The sequence below is a fragment of the Vicia villosa genome, linkage group LG1 (genome assembly GCF_029867415.1).
Source record: "Vicia villosa cultivar HV-30 ecotype Madison, WI linkage group LG1, Vvil1.0, whole genome shotgun sequence".
Lineage (NCBI taxonomy): Eukaryota > Viridiplantae > Streptophyta > Magnoliopsida > Fabales > Fabaceae > Vicia > Vicia villosa.
In genome coordinates, this window is record NC_081180.1 from 199,876,761 (window position 1) to 199,895,291 (window position 18,531).

The 18,531-nt window shown below is 35.1% G+C and overlaps 1 pseudogene; it reads left to right on the forward strand.

The window, feature by feature from the left end:
* Positions 1-541: 541 nt before the first annotated feature.
* On the forward strand, positions 542-16,790 carry LOC131662592 (transcription factor bHLH30-like; annotated as a pseudogene).
* Positions 16,791-18,531: the final 1,741 nt, after the last annotated feature.

Genomic DNA, 18,531 nt, shown 5'->3' on the forward strand with positions numbered 1-18,531 from the left:
TTCATAGAGAGTTCAACATCAACGTTGTCCATCTCATGGAGATGAACAAATTTGTAGTTGAGTGTTTTTTCATTGGAGCCATAGATTAAGAGTTATAGAGATGCAAAGTATGAAGATTCTCACTGAATCAAGTCAAGCTCCCAAACAAGTTTTCTCGCTAGCGCAAGCATTTGCTCAAACATGTGGTGGACCACTTTCAAGTTCAATTTTTAAGAGCTACAGGTGCATTTTCAATACAAATCAAACATCAAGCTCTTGTACCCCATAATCTCTATCTGATGAGATAGAAGCCATGAACTTTGGTTATGTAATGAGCAAATTACAAGACTCAAAAGTCATGCTCTTGAAACTGCAATTGGTTGGCTTCTTGGCTAAAGCACGCGCAAGCAATTCAAAAAACACGTAGCGCGCCATTTTGGAAACCAATTTTGGAGGAGTACAAACATTATGTGAAGTCCATTTCAGTGTCAACCTACTCTTCCCCATGTCCTCTTTAGTTTGAGCCAAAATTTTCTGCAATTAAGGACTTACGGTGTAAGATATGGATATGCAAAGTGAGCTAGGGGTAAGCTATATGTAGCATGGCAAGGGTTCAATCTTTTGCGTAGACAGCAATGCAGGGGGTGTACATCCATGTTCCAAGCCACCTTGAATGAGTTCCAGGCAACGTTTCTCAATCATACCAACATCATCTATGATCAGCCCCATGTTTTCTTTCATTTGAGCATGGGATTGCTTCGAGAGGATAAGTAGAATTCGAGTTACATGGGCATGAAGTTGGCATTACGAATGCTGGGATTGGAATAAAACATGGGCTGGGGATTCCATGCAGTTCAGCACGCGCGTAGAGCTTCATTAGCAGCACTATAAGTTGCCATGCAAGATACTGAATACACAAAAAGGCATGAGAACAGTTTACTACAAATACACCAGCATGTGCTAAGTTTGAGGGAAATTACACAATACAACACACCTCACCATACACTCCATGAGCCATACAACCTTCCTATATAACTCAAAACCCTTCACAAATCCAAGACACAAATTCATTCTTTTAGCTTTTCCAAAAACTTCACCCTCATCCCCTTCACTCTCTCTTCCTCTCTTCCATTCTCTCTCTCTCTCTCTCTCTCTCTCTCTCTCTCTCTCTCTCTCTCTCTCTCTCTCTCTCTCTTCATTCATCTCCAAAAGTTTGTTACGTTTTGTAACAAACTCTTCCACCATCAATCTTCACATTCCAACTTCAAACTCCATAACCGAACCTTCATCACACAACAAACTTTCATCACTTCTATTTTCTCTCTCCACCTTCTACCACCTCCAACCTCCACAAATCATCACCATTTTCATGCGCATTCATCATCTCTGGCAGCACGTGAATACCATGGCAACAATCATCACCTTCATCTCCAAATCAGAATCATCTGCAATGGCAAAAGCTAGTAGATCTTCGTCATCTTACTGAGAGCTTCAAGAATCTTGCAAATCTGAGTTTATGTCTCAGATCGAAGTCATACTTTGAGGAGCTATTATCACCATCATCGAGGAGCTCAGAAGCTTGCAGAGTTTTCTTTCATCCTTCTTCGATTCAAGATCCAAATAGGTAAGCTTCTAGATCCTCTTAGCATAATAGATCGCATGCCATAGATTCTTGCACCGCTATATTCAATTATGGATTCTTGATGTTTGACTTCTGTTTGTGCGAAAATGATGCTTGTTCGAACGTTTAATTCATATATTCGAAGTATGTGCATGACAATGAGTGGATCGATATGTATGTTGTTGGTTTTGATGAGTTTGGTAGAAGTTAGGGTTTTTTGAATGTGTTCGGTTTGAGCTATAGAAGAAGATTCACTGAAAACTAATGGTGGATCTGTGATCTACGTGAAAATCCGAGGGGAGTAGGGGTGTTTTCTGTGATTTCTGGGCGCGTGTTGTTGACGCCGGTGGTGGTTGACGGTGGTACCCACCGGAGAAGACGACCGGAACAGTGGTTCCGGCGTCTGAGATTATTTCATTGATTTATTTCCGTTTTGCATGCGTGGTGCGTCAGTATCTGCTCGGGCTTCCATTCCCCTGCGTTTTGTTTTTATTCATATGATTAGGGTGATGTGGTGGCAACACATGATTAGCTCAGGTGCTTATTTTGTCCTATCCCACTTAAGTTCTAATGTACCAATTGATATGAGGTTACATTCCATTTAATTAATAAACCATTGCTTAAAAAATAAACTTTGTCACATGCTGGTAAACAAAGGTGAAATAAAAGTGATGCAAAAATGGAATAAAAGGTTATTGGGCCACGAATTTGGTGGATGTTTAGGCCTGAGGGAGTTTTCTGGACGCACACCCCTGTTGTGCCTGTGGACTGTTTGTCATTTGGGCCTGATGTTGCTGATTTCCACACCCCTGGAATTAGGCCCATTGCGTGTTAAGCACATAGTTTAGTTCATTTGGTTACTGCTGGTACACCCCCTTGTCGACGATAAAAATGACAAAAATAGTTTTCTTTCTTTCTTGCATATTAATTCACTTTTTCTTAAATAAAAACAAATAAAGATAGTTTTTTTGACTAATTAGAATTTTAGAAATAATTGTTTAATTAGAATTTTAATTGGGGTTTTCTTTGAGTTTTAATTGGTTCATACATGAATAAATAGTTTTTTAGTTAATTTTTAGAAATAGCTTTGAAATGAATAAAAAATATGATTTGCTTGTGAATATTTTCATTTTTAGTTTAGATTTTAATTCTTTCTTTTTTGTGAATATTTTCAATACCTTGTGAAATGTCTAAAATACCCTTAGTTGTTAAAGTTGACTTGAGTCAACTTAAACGACTTTCTTCTTAGTTAATTCCCCTTAGATGCTAGTTTAGTTTTGAATTAGGATTAGTATTGTAAATGACAATTAGATTAGAAAATAGGTTAGTTCCCCTTTCTCATTTCTTTTTTTCTTATTCAACACTAAAACACTTAATAAATATCCAAATAAAACCCCTTTAAAAAAATCAATAAAACACAATAAAACATTAATAAATAGTGAAAATAATAAAAGGAATGGAAACTCTCGTCTGTCTTGGTTAAGGGGATCTCTTGAGTGGAGATTCCTAAACCTAAAAAACACAAACCCAAAGTTGATTGAGTCTTCCTTGTTTAAGGTTCACTCGAGACGCTCGTAATACTTTTGTTTAGCTTTTAAGAGCATGTTACTTCCACTCCAATCCCAGCGTGAGTCTCCAAAGGTCGAGCAGCGGAGCATGATGTAACTGTTCACTAAAAAATACCAACAAACAATAAAAACATAGAAAACCTTGAGCCAAACTACGGTAGCTCTGATTCCTTGTAAGGGATACGTAGGCATTGGGTCGCGGGGCCTAAGCGAGCACACTTGTAATTAATTCCTTATTTTCCCCGTGTTTCTTTTGCATTCATTCACATTTAGGTTTAGACATTAGACACCCTTTAGATAGAAACAAACATAGGTGGATACCATCGAGTACGATGGGCGTGAGGGGTGCTAGCACCTTCCCCTTGCGTAACCGACTCCCGTACCCTATTCTCTGTTCAAAAGACCTTGTTCTTATTCTGAGTTAGGTTTTCTGATATTCCTTTCCTTTATGGGATAAATATATTAGTGGCGACTCTGATTCCATTTTTTGCGGTAGCGACATCCTTGACTTGGGCATTTCCTTCATGAGTCATTTTCAATGATTCATATATATCATAGTCAGTTTCCCTGTTAGATATCTTCTCATATTCAGCATGAGAGATAGCATTAAGCAAAACAGTCCTACACTTGTGATGATTTTTGAATTGCTTCTTTTGATCATCACTCATCTCTTGTCTTGAGAGCTTTACACCACTAGCTTTCACTGGATGTTTGTAACCATCCACCAGAAGATCCCATAAGTCACCATCTAAACCAAGAAAGTAACTTTCGAGTTTATCTTTCCAATATTCAAAGTTTTTACCATCGAATACTGGTGGTCTAGTGTAGCCATTGTTACCATTTCCATTGTATTGCTCAACAAAGCGAGATGTAGATGGTGGTGGAGTTTCAACAATCTTGACTTAGCGTTTTTCTCTTCCTGAATCTTTTCTAAACACGGTTAAGTGCTTGCACCTTAGAACCGGCGCTCTGATGCCAATTGAAGGATAGAAAAACACTTAGAAAGGGGGGGTTTGAATAAGTATAGTTTTAAAACTCTTAAGATAAAAACAATTTGCACAATGATTTTTATCCTGGTTCGTTGTTAACTAAACTACTCCAGTCCACCCCCTTGGAGTGATTTACCTCACCTGAGGATTTAATCCACTAATCAATCTTGATTACAATGGTTTTCCACTTAGATACTGTAACATCCTATTTTTATTAGATTTAATTAATTAGGATTATTTGATAATTGATAATTGTTTATATGTTTTATTTTATTATTTCTTGCGCGATAATTATTTAATTGGGTGACAATATGTTATTTAGCTAATTAATAAATGGTAGAATTTTATTTGAAATTAGTTAAATGGGCTTAGTTGAGTGAGAAAGAGTATTAGGTGGGTTAAGCCCAATGAGATAATGAGAGTTAGGAGAGAATTTTATGAGTTAACCTAAATTAGATAGAAAGATAGAAAGAAAAGTAGAGAAGAGAAAAGAGGCAAAAGAGTAGAAGAGAGAAGAGGAGAGGATTGTAGATTCTTGAAGTTAGAAGGAGAAATTCAAGAGGTAAGGGTTTGAATACAAATTCTTGTAGAATCTATGATTGGGTAATGTTGTATGTGTTAAAACATAGGATTTCACTTTCGGTATTTTCATAATCCATGAGATTTGTGTTGTTTGATGTTGTTTATGCTTGGAATGGGTAGAAATAACATGTAATTCATGATTCTTTACTTGATTCTATGGGTGGGTTTTGATCTATAACATGTTGGATGAAAAGAATGTAAAAACCTAACTTTGGGATTTGGGTGAAATTCATGGATTTGCATGATTAATGAAACTTTGATGAATCTAAGGATACATATGGGTTATGTGTATATTATGTATGTGAAATTCGTGTGCAAATAATGAACTGAACTGTGAATTGAGTAATGAAATGAAAAAGAGGGAACTGTGTTGAGTTTACACAGAAAATTCATTTTTTGCTGTGTTCGCGACGCGTACGAGAGGTGGCGGCGCGAACTGAATGAATTCTGAAATGATTTGGTTCAACCTTGTACTTCGCGGAGCGCACATGTGGATGCGGCGCGAACTGAATGCATTTTTGAGATACCTTGTTCTGTCTGTTACTTCGCGGCGCGACCAAGGGTTGGCGGCGCGAACTATATTCAAAAATATTTTCTTGTTTGTTTAAGACTTGGCTTGCATACCTATTACTTCTATATGTTCGATATGTGTTATTAATTGATTAAATAACATGTGTGAGGTGTAATTGAATGTATTATGTAATGGAATGCTAAATGATAATTGTGTTGAGATTGGATTGAATTGCATGTTGTGTAATGTTGTGCAAGGTTGGAAAGATGTGATTGTGTAGTTTAAGAGATAGAGAGATCGTCTTAAATGCATGAGTCTTGTTTTGTTGCACACGTACACAAGCATGAGTCTTTGAAAGTGGCAATGTTGGGTAATCTCGCGAAGGTTATTTACTTGTCCCAAACCTAACGAGTACGGGGTTTGAAAGCTTAACGAGTATGGGGCTTTGAGGTGGTTATCTAGTCTAGAGAGAATGACAATCGGCATGACCGGAAATGATAACGGAGGGATCCACATGCATATCGCATAGAGTCACACTTGAGTCGCATGTGTCGGTGTGAAATGTTGTTATGTGTAATTATGTGGTATGAATGTGTGGATGCAAATTTGATTGATATGCATGTATGTGGAATGATGAATCATTTTATATGAATTAGAGAATGTGATGAGAATGAGATATATGTGATTAATACATATTTGATGTGAAATGTGAAATATATATGTATGAGTGATATATGTGTATATATGTAAATTGGCAATATATGAGGTTGTGAACTAATTGTGATGATTAATTGAGTTGAACATGTTAACTTTATATTGGAGATAAATACATGTTTTGTGAAGAGTGATGAATTCTCGAAATGTATGCTTACTTATGTTGCATTTCCCATTATTATATTTTCTATTTAGAATTTGAATTCTCACCCTTCTGTTTGAATGTTATCCTTCGTTCATAACGTGCAGGTTCCGACGAGTAGTAGCTTGTCCGAGGATTTAGCCGAGGAGCGCCTGAGTTTGTTATTGGATTAGGTAGCGAGTCATATGCTCTGATCATGTAACACTTGGGGGGATTTTATTTAGACTTATGCTTATGTTTGGATATTGCTATTTCCTATGTTTTGTTGGATATTCGGATGTATTTGTTTGAGATTCCGGATATGTTGTTTGAGGCTATGTGGCCAAGATTGTGGATTTAAATGTTAATTCGATATTGGTAGATGAATATAGTATGGGATATATTCATTGAAATTTTAATAGCAATTCTATTGTTTTCCGCAAGCGTTTATGCATAATGTATGAAAGCATGAGATTTACCTTGTGTTACAAATATGATCTTTGCATATTAAGAATGTTGGATGTTTTGCTTTAGGTTTTTATTGTGATGAAAATAACATGTGACTCCCTTTTCCTTATGCATGATTACTCTGTGTGATTGTATGTTATATTTGGGGTTAGAAAAGGGTTGTTACAGATACCCTCTAAGTCTTTTAGAGTATTCTGATCACAACCTGATCACTCAAGGAATACAATGCTTAGATACCCTCTAAGACTTTCTAGAGAATCCGATCACAACTTGATCTCCTCTAGTTCTTTACAAATGAATGTAAACAAATTGTTACAAGAGTTATACAATGCTTCTTATAAAGCTATAATCACAACTGTGATATTTCTCTTAAGTTCCAAGCTTTAAATCTCACTAAGATATTACAACAGCGTTTCTGTATGTTTGCGCAAAGTGTTGTTTTTCAGCTTCTCATCAGAACTTCTATTTATAGGCGTTTGAGATGATGACTGTTGGGAGCATTTAATGCGTTGCGTGATCCGTACAGCATTGCATTTAATGTTTCACTCTTTTGTCAACTACCTCGAGCCTTGCTTTTGCTGCTTTTACTGACTTTCTCGTTAATAGCTTCTAACGTTCCTTTTGTTAGTCAGCGTAGCCTGCTATCCTGTACTTGCTTCTGATCTGATGTTTGTATAGACAACGTTTGAATTTCATGAGAGTCAAACAGCTTGGTGCAGAGCATCTTCTTGTCTTCTGACCTTGAAGTGCTTCTAGCGTGAAACCATGAGAACTTCAGTGCTTCTGCTTCTAATCTCAAGTTCTTCTGATGCTTCAATAGACCATGTTCTGATTCTGCTTGACCATCTTCTGATGTCTTCCCAGAGCATGTTCTGATGTTGCATGTTGAACCTTCTGAGTCAGTGCTTCTTGCGCTGATTTTGTGCATACTCTTTATATGATTCCTGAAATGGAAATTGCATAGGATTAGAGTACCACATTATCTCATACAAAATTCATATATATTGTTATCATCAAAACTAAGAATATTTATCAGAACAATTCTTGTTCTAACAAATAGTCCCCGACAATGGCGCCAAAAACTTGATAATGACTTTATGTGTCTATTAGTCGGAAGGCTGCAAGTGCACAGTCGTGTTGTGTACTTTTAAAAGATATCGAATCCACAGGGACTACGAATCGATCTACCGTTATCTAGAGTTACTATGTAAAGCTAAGACTGGTGATATTTCAATTGCTTTGTAAGGGGATACTAAAATCTTAAATCTAGATAATATTTTGATGTGCGGATATCGATATGTATTTCGTCTAACTTAGGTGATCCAAAGTTCCATTGGCCAAGTTCTTTATCAAATAAAAAATCTTTATTAAATATGTCCGTTTAAAAGTCCTCCTCTCAAACTCTCGCTCTATTGACTTAAACTACGATCCTAACTCATAATGTACACTCTCGCTGTCCCATCAGATTTAGAAACGCTTTTTAAAAACAATAAAATTAATAAAATTCCTTTTTCATGTAAATAGTATTTACTTAAAAACCCTTGTCTCAAACTCTCGCTCTATTGACTTAGATTATGCTAATATTCCATAACGTACGCTCTCGCTGTCCCGCCAAGTTTAAAAACAATTTTTGAAAATAAATAAATATCTAATTAGTTTTAATACGCTCTCGCTGTCCTTAAACCTAATGTCCAGTGTCTACTATCCGGTTAAATATATCAAACTCTCACTCTGTTGATTTCTAACCTTAGTTTAGTTTTAAAATCTCAAACTTTCGCTCTGTTGATTTTATAAACTTTAAATAAATTCAATTAGACACTAAAACCAGAAAAAGGTGATTTTCAATAAAATATTATTTCGGCCAATTTATTTCGGATCCTTTTGGTTAGATTAATTTACACACCGATATCTAGGTAATTTAGCCAGACATACTTATTAAATTAAACATGCATAAACAATAATAATTCATATATTTAGGCATATTAATTAATTTATAAGCAAGAAATATAAAACTATAAATTAAATAAATGATAGAAATAAAAACCTGAAAATATAAGTTGAATTAATTCTTGAACTTGAAATAGAGAACACCCCACCATAAGCCGGTTGGATCTGTTCTTAAAATTCTTCGATCAAATAATAAAAACAAGGAATTAAAATACTTTGATCTAACGTAAGGTTAGATTCAGTAAAAATTACACAATAGTTTCCGGTGTAGAAACTATTGTGAGAAAATAAAATATATGCCTAGAACTATGAAAAGAAGAAGGAAATAATAACTTGTAATTGAGTGCTGGAAAATATTGCTGGAATCGAAAATAGGAAAACTAGACGAGAGAAACTGTGGGTGGGACTAAAAATGGTCCAACCCCTTTTACATGAGTATTCAATTCTTTATATAGTGTCTTTGTGGTAATTTCCTTTTTCCTCCCTCTAGCTCGTTCCCCTTTTTTTCTCCTAAAATATAGGAAGTTAAATTCATTTGACTTGGCTGGCTGGTTGCAACGTGTGGCAAAAATATAGGAGACGTGAAGTGAGGGAGTCTTGAGACGAAGACAGACGTCTCAACTAGAAGGAGACGGGCGTCTCAAGTGGTGACGTGGGTCACCAAATTTGGGCTTGGTGAGAAATTGAGACGGGAGTCTCAAGGCTTGGGGCAGGCGATTATTTTTATTATTATTATTATTACTATTATTTTTATAATAATAATAATAATAATAATAATAATAATAATAATAATTATTATTATTATTATTATTATTATTATTATTATTATAATAGTGATTGGAGACAGGGGTCTCCAACTTTGGATATGCGGTTCTCATATATTTCCTTTTCTTTCCACCTTCGTTTCTTCTTCTCTATTTCTTTCCTTCTTATTTCTTTCCATTCTCTATTTTTTTTCTTCAATTCTTCTCTTTAACTCTTCTCTTTTCTTTCTTTTGTGAATTAATCTGATTAAATCCAAGGTACCTGAAAAGATGATAATACCAGCATAATACAAAAATAAAGTAAGATAATTAAAATAAAATACAAACCAAACAGAAGCACCACTATCCTCGAAACCTGCGCGATGTCGCATTGAACATCATTTAAACAGAAGGGTGAGAATTCAAATCATTATAAATAAACATAATATGGGAAATGTAAAACAACAACAATTACATTCCAAGAATTCATCATACTTTCCATAAACACATATCATATGCAATTAATTAAGACTCACATGTTCATATCATACGACAAAGCTCATTCAATTCAAAGTAATCAAACATGATTACTAAACATTGTTCATAATCATATTTCACCAACATATAGATTCTAAGTACATATCTTTTCCAACAACATTCACGAAGTAACAATTGCATACAAACATAATCATATTTCAAATATACAAGTTATCTTCATATAATCACGTATACACGTTTTCCAAATATATAGACATTTGCACAATTTACGGACACATCGCAAGTATGAACATATATCACCGAATGCACATATCCATATCTATCCCAATTCACAAAACATCATAGAATATATTTATATCATTGGAATCATGTCATTTATATCATAAGTATACAAGTAATCATATCTCTTATCACATGCATCATCATCAACCAAACATGATTCACGTATCCACATATATACATATATCATTAGTACATATATAATCACATCTACATTACATATGTTTCAATCACATATATCACATCCGCAACACATTCATCAATTCATGTTAAATGATTCACCAAATCCACATATATACATATCCACCAAAATCATTCCACACAATTCATATCACATTAATCACACCAACAACAACATTTCACACCGACACGTGCGACTCAAGTGTGACTCTATGCGATATGCATGTGGATCCCTCTGTTATCAGTTCCCGCAAGCCGATTGTCCATCTCTCAGACTAGATAACCACCTCAAAGCCCCATACTCGTTAAGCTTTCAAACCCCATACTCGTTAGGTTTGGGACAAGCAAATAATCTCCATGAGATTACCCATTACTGCCTCTTTCAAATACTCATGCTATTGTAAGTGTGCAACAACAAAAATTATGCAAATAATAAAATTCTCAACCTCTTAAACTACATAATCGCATCTTACCAAACATTGGAAAACATTACACAACATGACTTCAATCTCAAACAACACATCAATTAGCACAAAACAATTTAATCACATGTATTCAAGTCTAGCATAACATGCATTGTATCATTATTCATCAATTCACATCATAACACATACACAATTTTAGCCACACCAAAAAATCACAATGACTCATAACAAACGAATACATCCATCTCATTCAAATTCCATGCTTAGTCACTACATGCATGTCTCACATATACATAAATTTCATATTTAATCAAGTGTGTATTTAAGATATCCAATACATAGTTCTAACAATTCTAAATTGATCATAATCATTATAGATTATAAGGAATACAAAATTCCATGAATTACCCGCATATAATTCACATTCATCACCAAGAACATCATTCACATCAAGCTCATCATCAAAACGGGACACATCAACAAAATGTCTAAATTTCATAAATACATGGAAACTAGAATTATACATAAAATAACTCATTTTATTCTATCATAATATATATTTCATTGTGTTAGCTTTCCAACTCTTCAAACGACACTCAATTTGGACTTACGGTTAAAAAGTTATGACATTTTGAAGTTTCAAGAAAAATTTATTTTCACTCAGAGGGAACCGGTTCCCCAATCTAGGAACCTGGGTAACCTGTCTAAAAAATCAATTTTTATGTTCCCGAGAGTCTGGTAAACTGGTTCCCCCAATTGGGAACTTGGTTCCTGCTATACCAGAACCAAAAAATCCTCTTTTTGACAGCATTTCATCTTCCCAACTAAAACCAAAACATATTAAAACGTTTGCAACATCAAAACATTGCGAAATTCAATATTCAAACACATTCCTAACATGCTTATATCACTTCACATATAATCAATGGTAAACATCAAACATATCTCATAAGGCAATTATGTGGATTCTATCAAAATCTCCAAAGTTAGGATTTCACAAAATCAACACATAGCCACCAAATCACATGTTATTTTCATACCCATTCATAGAATCATGCATAGAATCATAAATACAAGTTAGGTTTCACATCATTTATGGATTAACATATCAATTTCACAACACAACTCATGAAATAGAAAAATCCCCAAATCCTAAATCATGCATTTACTAACCCAACCAATATTACCCAATTATATCTACTCATAATGACTTAGATTCACACCCTTACCTTGAATCTCTAGTCCTTCCTCTTTAAGAATCTACTCCCCTCTTCTCTTTCTCTTCTTGCCTCTCTTTTTTTTATATCTCTTCTAATTAGATTTTCCCTCATAAACCCTTACTAACTCTATTTGATATATTGGGCTTAACCCATTCAATTCTATATTCTATCTAATTAGGCGCATTAACACATTACTTCATAATATTACTTATAGTCCAATTAATCTAATTAGCACAAAACTCTAATTAAATAAATATCACAATAAATAATTAATTACCACATAAATAATAATTAAATAAATAAAACATCTAATAATTAAATACAGGAAATAAAATCGGGTTGTTACAACTCTCCCCCACTTAAAGATTTTCGTCCTCGAAAATTTATCTCAAGCAACCAACCCCGGGTACAAATCCTTCATTCAACCCCAAGTACTTTCTCTTCTAATCACAAATCCCTCTGCAAACCTTCTCAAAATCTAGAAGAAAACCTCGGATCTCTATCCGAAACAATACTCGATGGAATACCAAGCAAACTCACAATCTTCTCAATATACAACTTTGCAAGTCTCTCCATCGAACAATCCATCCTCATCGGAATAAAATGAGCAGATTTTGTCAATCTATCCATAATAACCCAAATTGCTTCACAATTACTCGAAGTTCTCGGCAAACCCGAAACAAAATCCATGGAAATGATATCCCACTTCCACTCGGGAATAGACAACGGTTGCATCAAACCAGATGGCTTTTGATGTTCAATCTTTGACTTCTGACGAGTCAAACATGAATACACAAACTCCACAATATCTTTCTTCATACCTTGCCACCAAAGATGAATACTCAAACCACTTCAATGCCCTTATTCAAGAATCCTTCTTCTCAAATCCGCAATACCAGGAATACAAACGCGATCACGACATCTCATGACATCGTTCTCATGAATCTGAAAATCACTACCTTTTCCTTGATTAATCAATGTCATCTTATCAACCAATTTCAAATCTAATTTCTGACCTTCTCGAATCACATCAAGAATACCACAAGCAAGCTTTAACATACCAAGCTTAACACGCGAAGACGTCGCTTCACACACTAAACTCAAATCGCGAAATTGTTCCAACAATTCCAATTCTTGAATCATCAACATAGACATATGCCATGATTTCCTACTCAATGCACCGGCTACAACATTCGCTTTTCCAGGATGGTAATTCAAACTAAAATCAAAGTCCTTCAAGAAATCCAACCATCTTCTTTGCCTCATATTCAAATCTTTGTGATCAAACAAATACTTCAAACTCTTGTGGTCACTATACACATCAAAACTCGCTCCAAACATATAATGCCTCCAAAGTTTCAAAACAAACACAGCGGAAACCTGAAGGTGGAGAAAAACACAAGAAATGGGGGATTGAATTGTGTTCTTTATCAAATTAAAATTCCCTTTCTTCAAATTCTTTTATTTCTCTTAGTATCTCATCTTCTGGATATGCTTTAATGTTGCGGAAGCATGCTTGGAATGGAGTTGCATAACCAATGAGATATTCATTTTAACTTCTTTATATCATCGGAACTTCTGACTTGTCTCAGTACAGTTCTGAAGATATTCTGCGTGACTATTTTAAGTTAAATGAATTGTGCAAAAAGTAAAAGACATGTTCATTTTTATCCTGGTTCAGCTTCTGAATAAGGCTACCTCTAGTCCACCCTGCTCAGGTGATTTGTATAACACATATCTAAACCCCGCGGCAATTAAATAAATATATCAGAGTAACATGGAACAAGGGTGCCACAATTCAAAATTTGAAAACAAACATCATATGTCATTGTCATGCATTTACTTAGGAGATTCAACATAATTCATAATACTCATGTTAACACAACAGAAAAATCAGTCATACGGATTAGTTCAACATCTTTGAAAACTATATCCCACAAAACTCAAAATAAAACAAATAGAGTCATAAACATAACCTTAAAACATCGCGTTCCCCAGTGTTACAATATCAGAGCATGACACCTGACACTAAACTAAACGCACTGACTCATGAGCTAATCCTCACCAAGTCGAAAAGCCGTTATCCTCAATCTGAAAATAAAAACATGTAAGGGTGAGTCTCATCGCAATTAACAAATATTATTGCATCATAAATAATAACACATCATAGTTATATTATTCACCCAATTGTATTATATTCAGACAATTCAACAACACACAACCAACACATCATCAATTCATAACACTGAAATACATTCAATCATGCAAAAAAACACCATCTATCCATCCTACAGTCAAATTATTTCCAAAAGGTTAACAAATTTTAAACTAAAGCTCCACATCTTGATCCCAAAAACTAAACATTAACATAGATAAAACATTGTATGTTATTTGTCTGCAAAAAATAAAGTATGCATAAGTAACTGTCTCTTTTGTCCCTCTTGGTAGACACATATGTACTACAAGGATAACATATTCCCTAGCTACATAGTCTCTCATAAGCATTTAACCTCCCTACTTCCGCTACTCTGCCTTCTTCCACCAAGTACGTACATCTCTTTCTCTTCTTCATTTCCTTCATCTTATTTTATTCTTTTTTTCATCACTAAAACTAAACCATAGTACTAGAATCATTCATCATTGATCCCACCGTACTTCAACAACAACCTACACTAAAATATTTGCTCTCATTTTTTAAAATTTAAAAACATCCTTCACTTTTCAAGAATATTTCAAGAACCAAGAGGAATAAAGATGCGGAGATTCTATGGGTTCGAGAGCTGGATAGATAAAGACTCCATCGAGAAACCAAAGTCGGAGAGAAAATCATCAGAAGCATGCAAGAGCCAAGAGTCACAGAGAAGCTGAAAGAAGACGCAGACAATGAATCAACAACCATTTCTCTACTCTTCGTTCTCTCCTCCCTAACACAGCAAAGGTTATTTCAATGAAATATTTCATCTATCTTCATATTATGTCCATAATAAATAATAATAAAAAGAATTTATTAATACAAAAAAAAAACTCTTCACAAGCATATTTTATCTATCGAGAGCAACTTGGTAAATTCGAGACTTTTTTTTCGTGTGTGTACAGTCAGATAAGGTGTCGTTGCTAGCGGAAGTGGTGCAACATGTGAAACGGTTACGGAAGGAAGCTGATGACGTGGCGAACCGTTGGAATGATGAACCGTCGTCTTCGTGTAGTGGAGAACCGGGTTCGGTTGTTTCTGTTGAGGAAGCTGAGTTGTGGCCGTTTCCGGGGGAATCTGACGAGGCGAAGGTGGGTTATTACGGCGGGGAGGAAGGGGAAGCTAAGAGGATGAAGGCGACGGTGTGTTGTGAGGATCGGTCTGGACTGAACTGGGATCTGGTGCAAGCGATATGGTCGGTTCATCAGTCCTTCTCAAAGGATCATCAGTTCGATACGTTTATCAATATGATAGAAGTTTGTTTAAGCATCTTCTTCCCAAGTAGATTTGGCAGAGTTCCTGTGTTGAGGAATCAGAGTTCCAATCTTGCCTCACAAAAGAGTCTCCATCAGTTGTCACCTATATTTGCATTGTATTAATCATATATCATGCATAGGAAAATTTAACATCATGCATTGAAACAAAATTCATGCCCATTTGCATGATTCCGAGGTCCTATTGCTATCAACATCTTACCTTGAGATCAAAGTCCAACTTACATGGCACCTACCAAAGCATATTTATCCTTTTGATCCAGTTTGTCTCTATGTATCCGATGTTCTCCCGGATATGTCTTGCTTGTTCTGATGTTTTTCCAGAACTTTTGCCCTTCCATCCAAAGCCAATAATTGGATATTATAATCCCTGTTAAAGTGATTTTCACCTCATTCAATGTCATTCTTGAATGTCTCTGAGCCCACTCATGTTCAAACATGTTTTAATCTTGATTGTCCTCGATGTTATTCAATCATGTTTTATTCTTGATTGTCTATGATGCTGTTCAATCATGTTTTAGTCTTGATTGTCCCTGATGCTGTTCAATCATGTTTTAGTCTTGATTGTCCTTGATGTTATTCAATCATGTTTTAGTCTTGATTGTCCCTGATGTTGTTCAATCATGTTTTAGTCTTGATTGTCCCTTATGCTGTTCAATCATGTTTTAGTCTTGATTGTCCCTGATGTTATTCAATCATGTTTTATTCTTGATTGCCTATGATGTTGTTCAATCATGTTGTACTCCTAATTGATTCTGTAATTTTATCTTTCTTTCCAAATTCATTCATGTTTTACTCTTGAATGTCTTTGACGTGGGTTCCAGTTTCATCCATCTCTTCTTGTGGGTGTCTCTGTTGATTTATCGTCCTTTCTGGAATCGTTCATGTTTTACTCTTGAATGATTTGGGTTCCAGAGATATTTCTTTTTGAGCATCTCTGTTGATTTTTCTATCCAGAATTCCCTTCATGTTTTACTCTTGAAAGCTTCTTTTGACTGTCTCTTCTCATATGAAGTCTAAGTTTTATTCCTGGATGACACATACCTTTTCCCCATTGGAGTCCTTTCTCATCTCCCCAGTGGTGTTATATTTCTCTCTATTCCATAATCATACTTGATGCATCCATTAGCATCACATCATACCTTAGGTTCAAAAATTGTGTGGTTTATATTTAAGCCTCTTCAATTACGTCGAGCTGAGGATTTTGACCCTCACATCTCCGGATAGAAGAAACATAAATAGGGGCATGTGTCATACCCCAATTTCTGACCCTAAAATCATACACCATTTGCATTTCAATCATCAATCAAGATCACAATCTTGAGGTATCATTTTTTTCTTTTATACTCACTTTGTCTCTGAGGGGAACCACCAAGCATTTATATTTGTCTAATTTGTTTTATACTAACCAAAATCCAAATATATGTATTTTGTTTCTTTTATTTGTGTTTTACAGGTAAGAGATCGAGCAAGAAACTAAGCAATGCAAGAAAAAGAATTTTTGAAAATTTTGCTGAGGAAATCGATTTACCCATATGGGAAATCAATTTCCATGGACGATATTTGAAAAAAGGAGGGAAGCATGACATCATTTTTGCACCAAACATATTTTCTTGATTATTCTTTGTCATTTACCAATATTCCACCTCACCACAAATTAATTTCTTTCATTAACCTCACTTTAACCCCACTTTACCAAATTAAACACAAGCTAATTACCAAATGAACAATTAACAAATTGCCCACACCTCTCTTTCCAATTATATAAATAGAGGCCTTTACCTCCTCATCTTACAAGCTTGAATAGCCAAATAAACTCTTGCAATTCCTCCCCTCATCCCTACGAAATTCACCTAAAGCTCTTTCTTTTTTCATAAAGTTAGTGAGTTACATCTTGAACCTCACAAACTTTGAGCTAAACCATCACCCATCTCACTTTTTTCTTCAATTGTTGAGAGATCAAGATTTGTGTTGATTGTTCTTGAAGAGGATATAAGTTTTATTCAAGATTGGTAAATTTCTCCATTCTTTTTCATCTTTCACAATGTGATTCTTTTGTGTTTGTGTGTGATGCATCTTTGATGCTATATTGGTGACATTTGGTGGAGACTTGATGGAAAATTCGTGCACACTGATATATGAGATCATAAGGTGTTTGTGTTATTGCTTGAACAAGGTTTTATGCTTCATAATGCTGTTTTTTTGAAAGTTGCGCGTGTAACACCCCAAATCTACCCGATAATTTATATGGAAAATCAGAGTATTTAAAAATATTTCATACGATGAAATAGGATGTCACATTCATCATTTAATTCACTTACGGCAATTACGCCTCCACATAGATACATAGCACTTAAACAAAAGCGGACAAATCATAACATTAATTTAATCCTCAAAAACACCTCATCAAATAAATTACTTCGCAGCGGAATCATCAAACTTCATAAATATTTAAATCAAGTTGTAGCATCTTTGCACGGTAACTTTAAGTTACGATTTAAATCAAAACTAAATAAAATTCAGCAATTAAAACAATAATAAAAACAATCGTTTTATCCCCCCGAGTGCTACGTATCAGAGCGACAACCGACTCAACTCGCGACAGCTAATCCTTCACTCACTATCATCACCTGCACGTTACCAGTATAAAGGCAACGGCGAAAACACGCAAAGGGTGAGATATCAAACAATATAAATAAAGTCATGATAAAGAGCATATTACGGTTCAAGTCATAATATATATCTCACGTCTCAATTTCAATCACAAACAATTCAAAAATCAAAATCACATAATCACGCACAACGTCGCAATAAAGCAAATGGATGAGACACGACTAATGCATCATGCATGTGGTACCCAGGGATTCAGCCCCCATCGCCAATTGCCAGATAATAGAGGCATCAAAACAGGCATAAGCCTTCGTCGCTGTTATGCCAATCCAGGCCGTCGCTACAACATGCAATTTATGAGACACTATGAAATGCAACAACCACAATCAATCACAAAACAACGTCGCATAAGGCATTTGCCTACGTCGCCAAAATATATCAATCATTATTGATAATTACTCGTCACTTTAATTTCCTGCAACATCGCAAAATTCACAATATCTCAAAATATGCAACAAGTCAAAACATCGCCGAAAACGTCGTCAATTTACGGATACCGAATCAATCCCGGTCTCGCCTAAATTATTCTACTTGGTTAATTAATTCCGGTT